The following is a 12,417-nucleotide window of genomic DNA, read 5'->3' on the forward strand; positions in this document are numbered from 1 at the left end:
TGAGAATCACATAGAGCTGCAACAGATTTGACTCCAGTTTGAATTAGCAGCGTTAAGCACAAATTTAAAATACAAACTTCAGCTAAACTGATAAATAAATAAGCATAACCTATAGCTCTAATGCACATAAGTTCTACTTTCTACAGAAGGAATTAACTCACTCGGATGATATTAATGCTTTCATTGCTACATAAAGTCCTTATATATGATAAAATTATTTTTCATACATGCCAACAGACAGTTTCAGCTGGTATCAAAAACACTGAAGTAAATGAAGTATAGAAGAAGGTGACATGTAAAGATATGGATATTTTTTATATATATATGTATATTATTCCATTATTCTCATTGAAAGTCTAAGGAAACCAAAACCATGAGGTTTAGGCATCAGATCCTAGAGGAGAAAACAACTGATACCCAAACTCTTTGGGAGCAGGCATGGCCCCCCTGTTATTTCAAAACAGCTCCTCTGAATTCCCAAAGTGAAGGGGTCCGGTGGCAGGGCTGTGTGGAGAGTGTGTGCCTCCAGTAAAGGACTGCACAGCGGCTCCTCAGAAGCAGCAATGGCGTCCGACGGTGCAGGAAGGACATGTAGGATACATTAAATCAGCCCAGGTCTGACTGAAAGGCTGCCAGGCAGCTCTTGACTGATACTATTCACATCCTGGGAGAGAGGTCAATGTCAGAGGAGTTCACAGGCCCCATCTCCATTCTTATGCAAAAGGATCATATACAGAGCCTCATTCAGCGACTGGGAAGGCATAAACAGCTCCTATACTGACTTTCCCTCCAAAAGATGTGGACTCCTCAACTTGAGCTGTCCCGCCTTTTTTGTTTCTTCCTTTGCACAAGTGGAGGCTTGTTGTGAAGCTGTGGATCTGGAAGTCCTTAAGCTTTTCTGCCGAAGATAAAATGGTGTTGATGTTTTTCTGGATGAAAAGAGATAAATGCATTAGTTAATATTGTTGAAGCTGCGATTTTTCTAAACGTCCTTATAAAAAGGGCAAACAACACGAACCTGCTGCTTTTTCCCTAGTGATTTCCGAGTAACCACACTTTAAATCAGGCTTCTCTATATTTATACTTCTACATGTGTCCGTCTCTAAGTCCAGAGGTCACTCGGGAATAGTAGGAAATAGCCACTTAATTAGCCACCCTTGACCTTTGGCTCGGGCTCAGGCAGCTCCTGACCCCGGCGTCTCTCTCGCCTGTTTATTGTCCTCTGGGGGACTGTCCAGATCATGACACCTGATCCCTGCTGACCTGCAGGGACTTCAGCAACAGGTCCCTGACCAGCTGCCCCGCCTCCCTGAGCAACCATCAAAAAGCAATAGTTAACAGAGATGACCTATTCTTCTGCAGAGGGATGACAGGTTACTAAAGCTGTCATTATTCTCGGAGCTTTCTAACATTTGTTTGCAGAAATAAACATAAAACACTGGTTTTCAGAGCATACAGAGTAAATCCAACCAAAAATGATAAAAACTACAGCAGTGTAACAGTTTTTGCAAAATCATTTGAATGTTTGGTCTTTCATCCCATGCAGGCTCTACAGCGTCTGATTTCACTAATTGGTTTCCATTCATCCAGAGAGGGGAACTAATAACCGAAATCAGCCACTGTAGTGTTTGGATGGATTAAAAACATGCTGACTTCTGTGATTTTTTTTTTTTTTTTTTTTGTCTTCTCACCTTTTTGGAATTTCATCTCTTAGTGTTTTTGTTTGGTGTATTTGTTGTATTCATGGCCATATTTCTTTGTTTTCTAAATGCTCTGTTTAGTAGCCAATACAGTAAATGTCATAATATATTCATTTTCTCTGCATGAGATCAGTGAAGTTTCTGTTTTTAAATCTTCATTTCTCTGGCACGCTGAGAACACTGTGGTTTTATACTCATTTTATTTTTTCAAATGTGCACCAATGGAAAAGGCTCGTTGTAAATTATAAAAAAACATTTAATCACTGATTTTAAGTGAAAATATATCTTGGCCTATACAGTCCATCAAACCCATGAATCAATGCAGTGATAATATTTTTAATAGAAAATGCTGTTTGTACTTTATATTTTTAAGAATTATGACTAGACCACATAGAACAGACTCATATAAGTGGTCCCATCAAATAAAAGACTAAAGATTAAATCTCCAATAGTGAGTCAACGAACAGTTAAGCAGCATCTTTAATTGAAAAGTTAGCACAGTTTATCTGAGAGGAAATGACCCAGGACATATCTGTTTTTATCTTCTTCTCCTTCTTTATTTTCACTTCTGAGCTTCTTTGTTTGTTTCCACACAAAGAATCGGAAAAAAATAATCTCCTGTTGACCCTTCGCGCATCCATCTGTTGTTTGACTCCGGACCCGGATCAGTCGGACACTGGTTTAGGTCTGACTGACACCAGAGCGGCCTGTAATCCCGGACCCTTAATAATCGTCAAACCAGGGCCTGGCGTGGACCAGCTGATACAAAAACAACACACTGAAACTGACTATATATGTATTTGTAAACACATTTTAAACGTTATTCAGTATTTTAGGCCTATTTTTTCACGTCATCGGCAAATAAATAAATAAATAAATAAAATCTGCACATTGTGACAACAATTAGCTACCCGTTTACATTTCCGTGATAAATAAAATATACAGGCAATGAACTAAACCTTATTATGTTGTGTTGTCCACCGAGTTTTGTGGCTGATGAACTTTTTCTTCCCCACACTGATTCAACACGCGCCCCTCGGTCTGCTCCTCCTAATTAAAACTTAATGCGGGGTCACTCAAGACGCCTCCTCACACACACACACACACACACACATTACCATTTGAATCTAAAGAAAGGAAGAGAGAAAAGCTTCTACAGGCTCAGGCATAGACCCGTTTTAAGTTCACTTTTCAAGATAAAAGGCAAAACGCTGTTGAAAATAGCCCATGTATTTAAAAAAAACGACTTATATCAGATTTGCAAGGACCCATTAACACAATTTAAATGTTTCCTGTTTAATTGGTCACCAAAATAAAATAAAATTAAAACAATACAGCAACACAGAGATTTTGTTTTCATATTTTTAATTTCAAATAAATGTCACTGACAGAAGTAAACCTAAGACAGCATACTTTAATGCATTTATATCATTCTTCTTTCCCTTTAGACATGTGGGAAAAATACCATTTAACTAATTCAATCATTTAAAATGCAGTAGCTCTGAAAATACACAAAGTATTGAGAGAAAACATGGGATCATTTGAAGCTTCTTATTATGTAAAAAAAATTTCTAATCCAACACACTTCATCATTAATGCAGTGTCTTAAAATACACTTAGTATTTCAGACAGTTTAATGATAATCTCTTGAGTTCATGTCCTGGCAGGAGAAACAATCTGATGGTTTTATTTTACTCAATTTGCTCCCCAGCCTCTTTGTGCTAAAACAGAGTGCAGAGAAACTTGCAGGTCCTGTCCCATCCTGAGGAAAAATGACGGAGAGAAGCATTAGCATGACAATCACACTGTGCTCCATAAATTCTTACACTCTTCATAGAAAGTAAACGTTATTCATTATTTTAGGCCTAGTTACAGATTATTTTAAACACCTCATATTTTTGGGTAAATAGAAAAAAACTAAACAAAACAATGACAATATTTTTTTCTGCAATGCAAACAGATTATAAGATATCTGATATCCAACAATACAACATATAAAAGCTCATTAGTTTTGTCAAGAACTTGTGCATAAAGCATTCATAGTAATAATTAAAAGCTCCATTTATAAAGATTACAAAGTGCTGAGCAGTCAACAAAGACAGCAAACACTTGCCATAAAAGAGATTAAAACAAAAACCAAAGAGCCACAGGGTAAAGCAACACATAGAAAGGTAAATGAACTCTCCACATTGAAGTAATGTCATATAAAAGCAGGTCTATGATGATGCATTTAAAGGACAATACATAAAAGGCAAATATAATTTAGTAAACCTAAGGTTATTAACTTACAGTTATTCCAAATGTTTTGACAATACTGACTTTTCTGTTGTGCATGATTTTAGTTTTGCATATAAGAAATTGTAGACACTGTTACAGAAAAACAAACTTCCTTTTCATGCACAGTAAAAATAGGCCCCTGTGCTCTGCATGTTGTTCTTCTCTCCCATTTTCAGGCTGTATGCATAGAGGGATCTTAAGGCTTTTATCCCGACAGGGAACCAGCCTGAACTCTTTCTCTGTCAATTTTCACCCACTCCCCAATTCAGACAAGCCCTTTCTCCCACCCACAATGAAGGATTTGTCCTTGTTCTCTTTGTCCACCTCTGATATCTTTTTTTTTTTGACTGCTCCCTCTCTGCAGACACCATGCAGCGTATGCAAATACACACTCTTTTATTCGTGGGACCCCTCCCCTGAATAAATGCAGCCTTAAATGAGGCCACGCTTGCACACAGTTACGAGGGAGTGGATTTGCATGCCTACTCTGACACGCAGTCAGTCAAACACTGAACACTGACGATTTTAAAATGAGCAGACAGAAATATCTGGTTAAATGATGTTACAGATGATTTTATCTTTACGTCTATACATGTAGTTTATCCAAGCAGTTTGATCCTATAAAGATAAAGGGTGTGGTGCACACGCTTATGTAAAGCTTAATTTATCCAGTCCACAATCTTTGTGCAAAAATGCATCAAGTGCTCTGCAACAGAAACTGCTAGTTTTTTGATCTCCTTGAAAAGTAAAGACCTTATTTCTGATATAATTTAACTGAGATGGGGGACAAAGTACATTTCATCTTTTACTGCTATGATATTTTCTTTTTATCTGTGCTGCTTCTAGTTGAAAAGACTTGAGATGTTTTTTATTTGGAAACCTTTTTTGTCGCAAATTTGATGGGTAGAATTGGGGACAGGACTGTGTTGAATTGAGTTTTTCTGATGTTTCACTACATTAACGCTACATACGGTGTCCATAGGGCCATAACACACACACACACACACACACACACACACACACACACACACACACACACAGAGGGAGAGTGGGTCAGTCAGTAGTGGTTCAACAGAATACACTGAGGAAGAGGTGTAGATTGTGTAACTCTAAAGGCTGGATGAAATATAACTGAGTCTGATGAACATAAGTGTTCTCTCAGAGCCAACATTTCCAAGCTGGCCTGTGCCATCAGTGACTATGTGTGAATGGGTTAGTTTGTGTGTGTGTGTTTGTGTGTGTGTGTGTGTGGTGGGGGGTTGATGTCTACTGGACAGCTCTGACAGTTCGGCCTTTTCAGTTGTACATTACTGAGTCAGTCGGCCTCTTTACCATAGCAACTCTAACAGAGGTCAAAGGCTATGTACCCCCCATCCACCCACCCACCACCACCTCCTCCTCCTCCTCTTGTACTCCAAGGTGGCCACAGACACGCTGCACCCATGAACCTGAACTTGACTTGGTTTCTGATGGAGTGCTGGATTCATCGCCATCTGATCAAAGAACAGTGATGAGAACATACTATGCACTTTTTTCCCATTAACATTTTCTTTTTTACTCCCTTTTTCATCCTTTTAACCATTTGCATGCTGGTATTGAATTCATGTACAGTACCAGTGGAATAAAAAAAAAAAGACAGGCACAAAAAAAGAGGTCACACCAAGGATTCCTCCTAATTCTCCTCACCCTAGAACCTCATCTCCTCCTGATATGATTACAAAGGGCTACTGTATTAAAGGCTCAGTCACCTAATTCTTCTCTACTTTCATTGGAGCACACAGGACCCCCTGCTCAGGGACGCCACAGCCAACAGACGTAATCTGAAAAGCCCGGGATGTAGAAACTTCTCTACATCTTCCACTAAGATACTTAACGGTGGGCTTTGTGCTAGATTAGTCTCGGCCAAAGATGCATTAAAGAGCCCAGATGAGCCTCGCTTGACCCACATTGGACTTCATCCAAGACTATAGACGGCCCATGAGCTGGGCTTTATATATATCACAGCAGAGCTGTTAAAACATTAATAGTGTCCACACATAGTGAGGAGAATCCGAAGAGTAACCCAGGAGCTATAGGGTATTAACATTTTATCGCTACTATGGTGCTACACCCACGCAGAATAGGAAGTGCGAACTGGCTACTGTCACTTCATCATGACACACATTATAATTTCCTTGCACTGAAAGTTCCACATAGAAAAAGCAATACATAGTTAATAATGAATAACAGAGGAAAGAGGGAAGAAAGAAAGGAAAGGTAATCATCTATATTCTACAGTTTTCTTGAGGGGAAATACATTTTCTGTCAAATTTAAAGTTATGTACAGGAATTGAAGAATAGAGAATAAATATTTCAGCCACTGTAGCTAAAGTGTGCCGAGAAGGACTCAGGGACATGCAGATCCTAAATCCTTCTGATGTGGTGTCAAAGCCGCTGACCTCACTGTCCAGCCACTCTGGTTTCAAACACTCTTGATTGAAAACTGTCTTTGTTTCAGAGCAGATTAAAACCAGACTCTTAAGCAGTTTCACCAAAGGGCTTATAAGACACCACATATCAAAATCAAGATGAGCTTACAAGATGAGCTCATTTGTGATCATTTCATGTTATTTCCCCTGCCATATTGCAATTATCGCAATGAGCAGACTATTAAATATTCTGTGTGCATGTGTGTGTCACTCATTTTTACATCTTCCAATTACTAGAAAAAGCTAATGTTCTTTTCAAGAACACATAGTAGGGGCGAATACATTTTCCTGACAAATCCTGCTCCAGTCACTGCCTCTCTTTGACCAGACTGTCTCTGTCGACTGCTGCAGCAATCACATACAGTCTATTCAAACACACTCGTCCTCCATGCCAAGCTCCTGGCGGCTGCAAATTGCTTTAGCATGGCACTGCACAAGCTAACTTTATCAACAAATGCAGAGGTAACGCTGGTGGCTCAAATAGGGATGCCCACGTGCTACACCTGCATGCCTCGGCTGCTTCCTTTACGTATTCATATAGCTTTGTTTCCACTATCTTTAACCCTTTCTTGAAGAGTAAAATCTGCAGTTTTACTTTTAGAAAGCAACAGTTTCATCATCTCCCAATTTGCTGGCTTCTTTAACGTAGCGTGGAGAGCTGCAACAAAGACATAGCATGGAGGAAGCTACAGTATCTACAAGATTAATTTCTCGTCTTCACCTTGGTTTCTCTCTTCTGTCAAATCTGCCTGAAGCAATGCACTGTATATCACAGACGAGCAGCGCAAATGCAATTATAAAGACAGCTCTGAGTCTTTTATATGAATAAAGAGAGGGAATAATCTTTTGACGTGTGGGCTGCACATGCCTTACATATCTTGTGGAGGCACACATACAGTATGAGACTCATTAATAATCATTTTCCGCGCGTTACATCATTCAGCTTGTTAGGCACACCCATCGCCTTAGCTGAGTCATTCGCAGTGATACACCATGCGACCAACTGTCTTCTGAGATTTTCATGATGTCTGTCTTCTTTACATCCTGAGAGCAATACAAATGTGTACAGCCTGTTTGCATGAAGGACAAATCGCATACAGCTGGTTAAACTGAGCAAAGATAAAGGAGTGCTTGGCTGATGGAACCTTGCACATGGCAAGGTTTCTTTCCTGAGTCCAACACAAATGTCAGTGTAAAAAATGTGAAAATGCATCTTTGTGGTCTTGAAATGTCACTGCTTTACACCTCTTACACAATCTAATAGCAAACCGTGAAAGGGTGTAGGTCTGAGCGTATGCTTCTACATGCATGTCATGTACGAATGCATCTCTAATGCCAGTAAAATCCTTCTCATTTAGCAGGAAAAAAAACAGCATCTCCATGCCTTTCAGACATGCAGAGGAGGCTGAATAGACTAATGAACAGTCAGGTGGCACTCCAGGGCCCGGACTGCACCCCCTCCCCATCACACACATATCAAACACACATACACTTGCAAACACATTAAAACTCAGCGGCTCGCCCGACCCCGGTGATCCGCACGACAGTCTAATGTCTCAGGCATCTGCTCATGTCTAGTCTGGAGGGTCTTTCCCACCCTGCCCCCAAGCCCAGGCCTGCCGCAGCACAAGCTCCCACAATGGTGGGAAAGCAGGCTTTTTTGGAGGTCGTGGGTGGAGGGGGGCACTAAACAGCTATTGAGGTAGGGGGGAGAGTGAGAGAGCGCGGGGCTGAATGATAATGTGAAAACGCACAGCACTGTTCATTAACACACAAGCACTGCAGCTGCACATGTTGGCCCTGGACACACATGCTCACGTGTCTCTTTTCTGCTTCAGGTTGCTGCCGGGGCTGCACGACAGCGCTCGGCCACGACAGGGAGCGCTCTCAGGATCTGTGTGTGCGGGGACAGGGATGGGGCTCGTAAAGAGTTGGACCTTTGATATGTGACAGGGTCGGTTTGCATTTGACAGATTTTGGCAGGATGTGACATTTTTACGTCAGTGATGTCTGACATTTTTAGTCTGTGGTGTGTATTTTGTAATCCTGTGTGAAGCTGGTGCCATTGCACAGATTTGTAATCAATATCAAACTGCTGAGACTAAATGCTTTAAAAGATATGATATCTAACAGGAAATCAATCTAAGCTATCTGTGGGGAAGTAAGAAGCTTTAAGTTATACATAAATTTACTGTGGCACTTCTCATCCGTGGATACACACAAACACAAAGACATGTACAGTATGTACACACACTTGCGTTTGTCTTCCAGAATAACCAGTTAACATCACAAATAAATGGGATGCTATTTCAAACACTTCAATTGTCCATTATCATTTCATAAATGTTCTCTAAAAACAAAAACTGCTAATATTCAGTACTGATATTATTACACATAAGGAACCGCTTTGTAAGCCCAAATATGTTTTGTTCACACAGTACATTAAATCTACTTTTAAAAACAATAATGCTATTTCCCCAAATGGAAAATTAAACCCAGTATCCGCAATCAGCTCTCAACAAAATTCCTCTAATGGGATTGGCACATTAGGATCCTTAAGAAACTGTACCAAATATTATAATGTGAATTTCATAACAAAAGCAGTTTTGCATGAATTAATCTACAAGGTTTGTCAGGTGGAAACACCACTGCCTGGTGTGCATCAGAGAGTAAAGAAGCACCATGACAAGAGAGGATGGCAGGTTTCCTTCAACCAGTGCCAGCTCATTAATTTTGTTTGTTACCCACACACCCCTCCTCCCACCAGCACCATCACCACCAACCATCACTCCTCACCCGCCACCCCCCTCACATCACCCCTGAACTGCTAATTAGCAGGAACAGAGGACAGAAGAGAAAAGGGAGAGGCCATGTGTGACTGAGGGAGGAAATGGGAAACTCTTCTTCTTCTTTCCCCTTGTCCTTCCTCCTGTTTGTTCCCTTCCCCCATCACTCGCACCTCCTCCACCTCCTGCCCACCACCACTGCCACTGGTACCCAACAGAAAACATTGATGCGGCTCACCTCGTATGCCAGCCCAGCCATTTTAGGTGTCGCGGCAACATCTCCCAAGATGGCTCCTCTGAACGCGCCCATACTCCAGGGATCCAGCAGGGTCTTTGTCCGCCTCCTGGCAGAGTAAGGGTGTCCCCCGTTGGCAGTACAGATGGCATTAGAGGTTCTTGGGTAGAAAGGGTGAGGGTGGGGTGAGGTAGGAGGAGCTGGCAATTCTGGACCAGTCTTTTTTTTTTTGACCCTCTCTCCTTGTTTTCTTTTATAGGTGAGCCTACCCCTTTTCTCAGGAATCCCCGATCATTTGTTCATCGAAAGCCTGTATCAAGAAATTAAAGAAGAGAGAAAATGGAGGAATAAAACCTGAAAGGTATATGTTGCATTTTAGTTATCAGTATAGTTAAACACAACATCACGTTATGATAGTGGGTCCTTATTTAAACATTGGATGAAATTTATCTTTAAACCGGCATCACCACACACAAGCACTAAGGTTTAGTTATGAATCAGGTACTTATCAAAACTTTCAAATCTCCTTCTCATTCAAAGATCATTCCTCTCTTTGTGTGCATGAGTGTGTATTTTTACTACAATAAAAGCACAAAAAGAATCATTACAGATGTAAACAGGATGAAAGAAGAGAATTTCAGTCCATCCATAAACAAAGCCTTGAGTGTTTTTATTCCCGTTCATTAAAGAGGCACGCCATGTTCACAGGCTACCTATAACAGGAAAGGCTCAGGAAAAGACTCTGGACCACAGCCTTTTCACATATCCAATATCTCGCTGTGAAACAAAGCAATTAGCCTGATTTGACAGCGAGCTCTCCTGCAATAGGTAGTTAACAGATTGAATGGAAACTATTTAGGCTTTAGTGGCAGTCTCCGAGCTGAGCGTTTGCACCCCACAGCACTGAAGTACCAGGATGAAAAGTTCAGCTCCTGGCCTTCTCATTGAGGCAAGACACAATGTATCCCAAAGCCTCCAAGACTCACTACAGTTTAACACAGACGCCAAGTGTTTTTTTTAACCCTGTGTGTGTACACCACTCCACTGCATTATTAGCAGTCCTAGAGAGATTAGTGCAAGAACAAAGCTTTAGCTTCCCTTTCCTTTCATCCATAAACAGCCTCACTGGTGAAATTTAAAACGTGTTGTCATACTCACAACAAAAGAAAAACACAAATTCATTAAATGGCAGGCAGTAATATGCAAAACATAAATCAAGATGCTCTGTTAATGTGGGAAAATTGATTTGGCTGGTGGGACAATGCACCAGTTTGTCCTGAAGCAGGTACTCCAATGAGTCCTTGACAGCAGGGCTGAAAGACCTCGAGACAATAAGGAATATTTAAGCTCCACTTAGTTTTCAGGAACCACAGGCGTCCAGGACGAATGCAATTAAACACGCTCAGGTATGATAACACTTTCACATGTTCTGTGCTGTTTTTTTTGGCACACCTCTGCTTTTCCTGCCAAGTTAACATGTCTCCTGTTGTTACCCAACATCACTCCCCTGGTCATAGACACAATAAAAACAAACTTCTCCTATACCTGAGCCCTTATTCCTGTCCACTGACAGTTCAGTTCGTCTTTAAGTCTGTACCGCCCGCTGTTTTAACTTTCAGCACCAGGTTGCAAAGGGCCACAATGGAAAACAGCCACAAGTCAGTCGCCGTAAAACAACCGACTGTGGACCCTTAGTCATTTCATACAGCGCATATCCTGAATCCTCAAAATAAACTTTGCACTTTGTCTTTCCTCCATAAAATAAAATAAATAAATAAATAAATCTAAGCCCCTATTATCACATGGTACCACGTGATATATGCAATTAACAGATACACATTTTTCTGCAAAGATAAATCTCTGCAGACTGTTGAAATGCCCAGAAATCTGCCATATCCTTAGAGTGTGCACTTACTATAGGAGGAAATAAATCCTATTATTGTGTTCTATCAAAAACCCGCATATTACTTCACACCTATGTTTTGTATTAGCCATTTGGGGATTGTCTGCATATTAATTTCTTCTTAGCAAACTTTAGGAAAGCCACAAGTCCAAACACTTTTTTTACCTTCCTGAGGTGAGAGTCCAAATCCGCTGGGGGAGTAAAAAGGACCAAGGAGTCTCTTCTCTCTCGGGAATGAAAACAGCGTTAGGGAAGTCATTTCTACTTTCGGTTATCTAGCTTTATGACAGGTATTTAACACTCATACAGCTAGATAACCAAAGACAAAAACAGACTTCCTCTGCCACTACCATGCTGGAGCCTGACAGGGCGTGATCTACAGGGAGGTGAAGATGGATTAGTAGGCCTATAAACAGTGGGCCTTAAACACACACACACACACACACACACACACACAAAACACAATACCTGCTCATCTGCAGCATTTTTAAAAATCACACCTGAACAACTGGCAGGATATTGTGCGCAAAATGCACACAATAATACCACAATTTATTGGTAGGCTATATAGCACATCCTGCAATTATCCTCTGTCTATATCTCTAAAAGAAAAGGGACAATAGTAGCTGATTTTAAAAAAGGGTCCAATATATATTTGCTAATATTGAAATCTGTTTGACAAATGTCCAGTTTGAAATTTCATGAGCCACATGACACATTTCACCTGTTTCATTAAAAACACCCATCTACAAACTGAAGACATCTGGCAATAGGCTGCAGTTCACCTGTAGGACAGGCCTGGGGTCTGCAGAGCCATCCTGCCTTTTTATATGGTTTTATTACTGTTGTTGTTTTGTTGTTATTATTTAGGGTAGGATCAAGACTAAATGTCGTTCATTTTCATGTAATTAATGACACCTCAACGTTATCAGTGAGAGGTGATTTAACAATGGCAAAAAGGGAACATGTATAAAATCGTAAAGTCTAGTTGGTCCACACCATCACAAAACGCCACAGTGCCCGAACTAGGACGGCCTGAAAGCTTGAC

This window comes from Mastacembelus armatus, chromosome 6, assembly GCF_900324485.2.
Source record: "Mastacembelus armatus chromosome 6, fMasArm1.2, whole genome shotgun sequence".
Taxonomy (NCBI): Eukaryota; Metazoa; Chordata; class Actinopteri; order Synbranchiformes; family Mastacembelidae; genus Mastacembelus; species Mastacembelus armatus.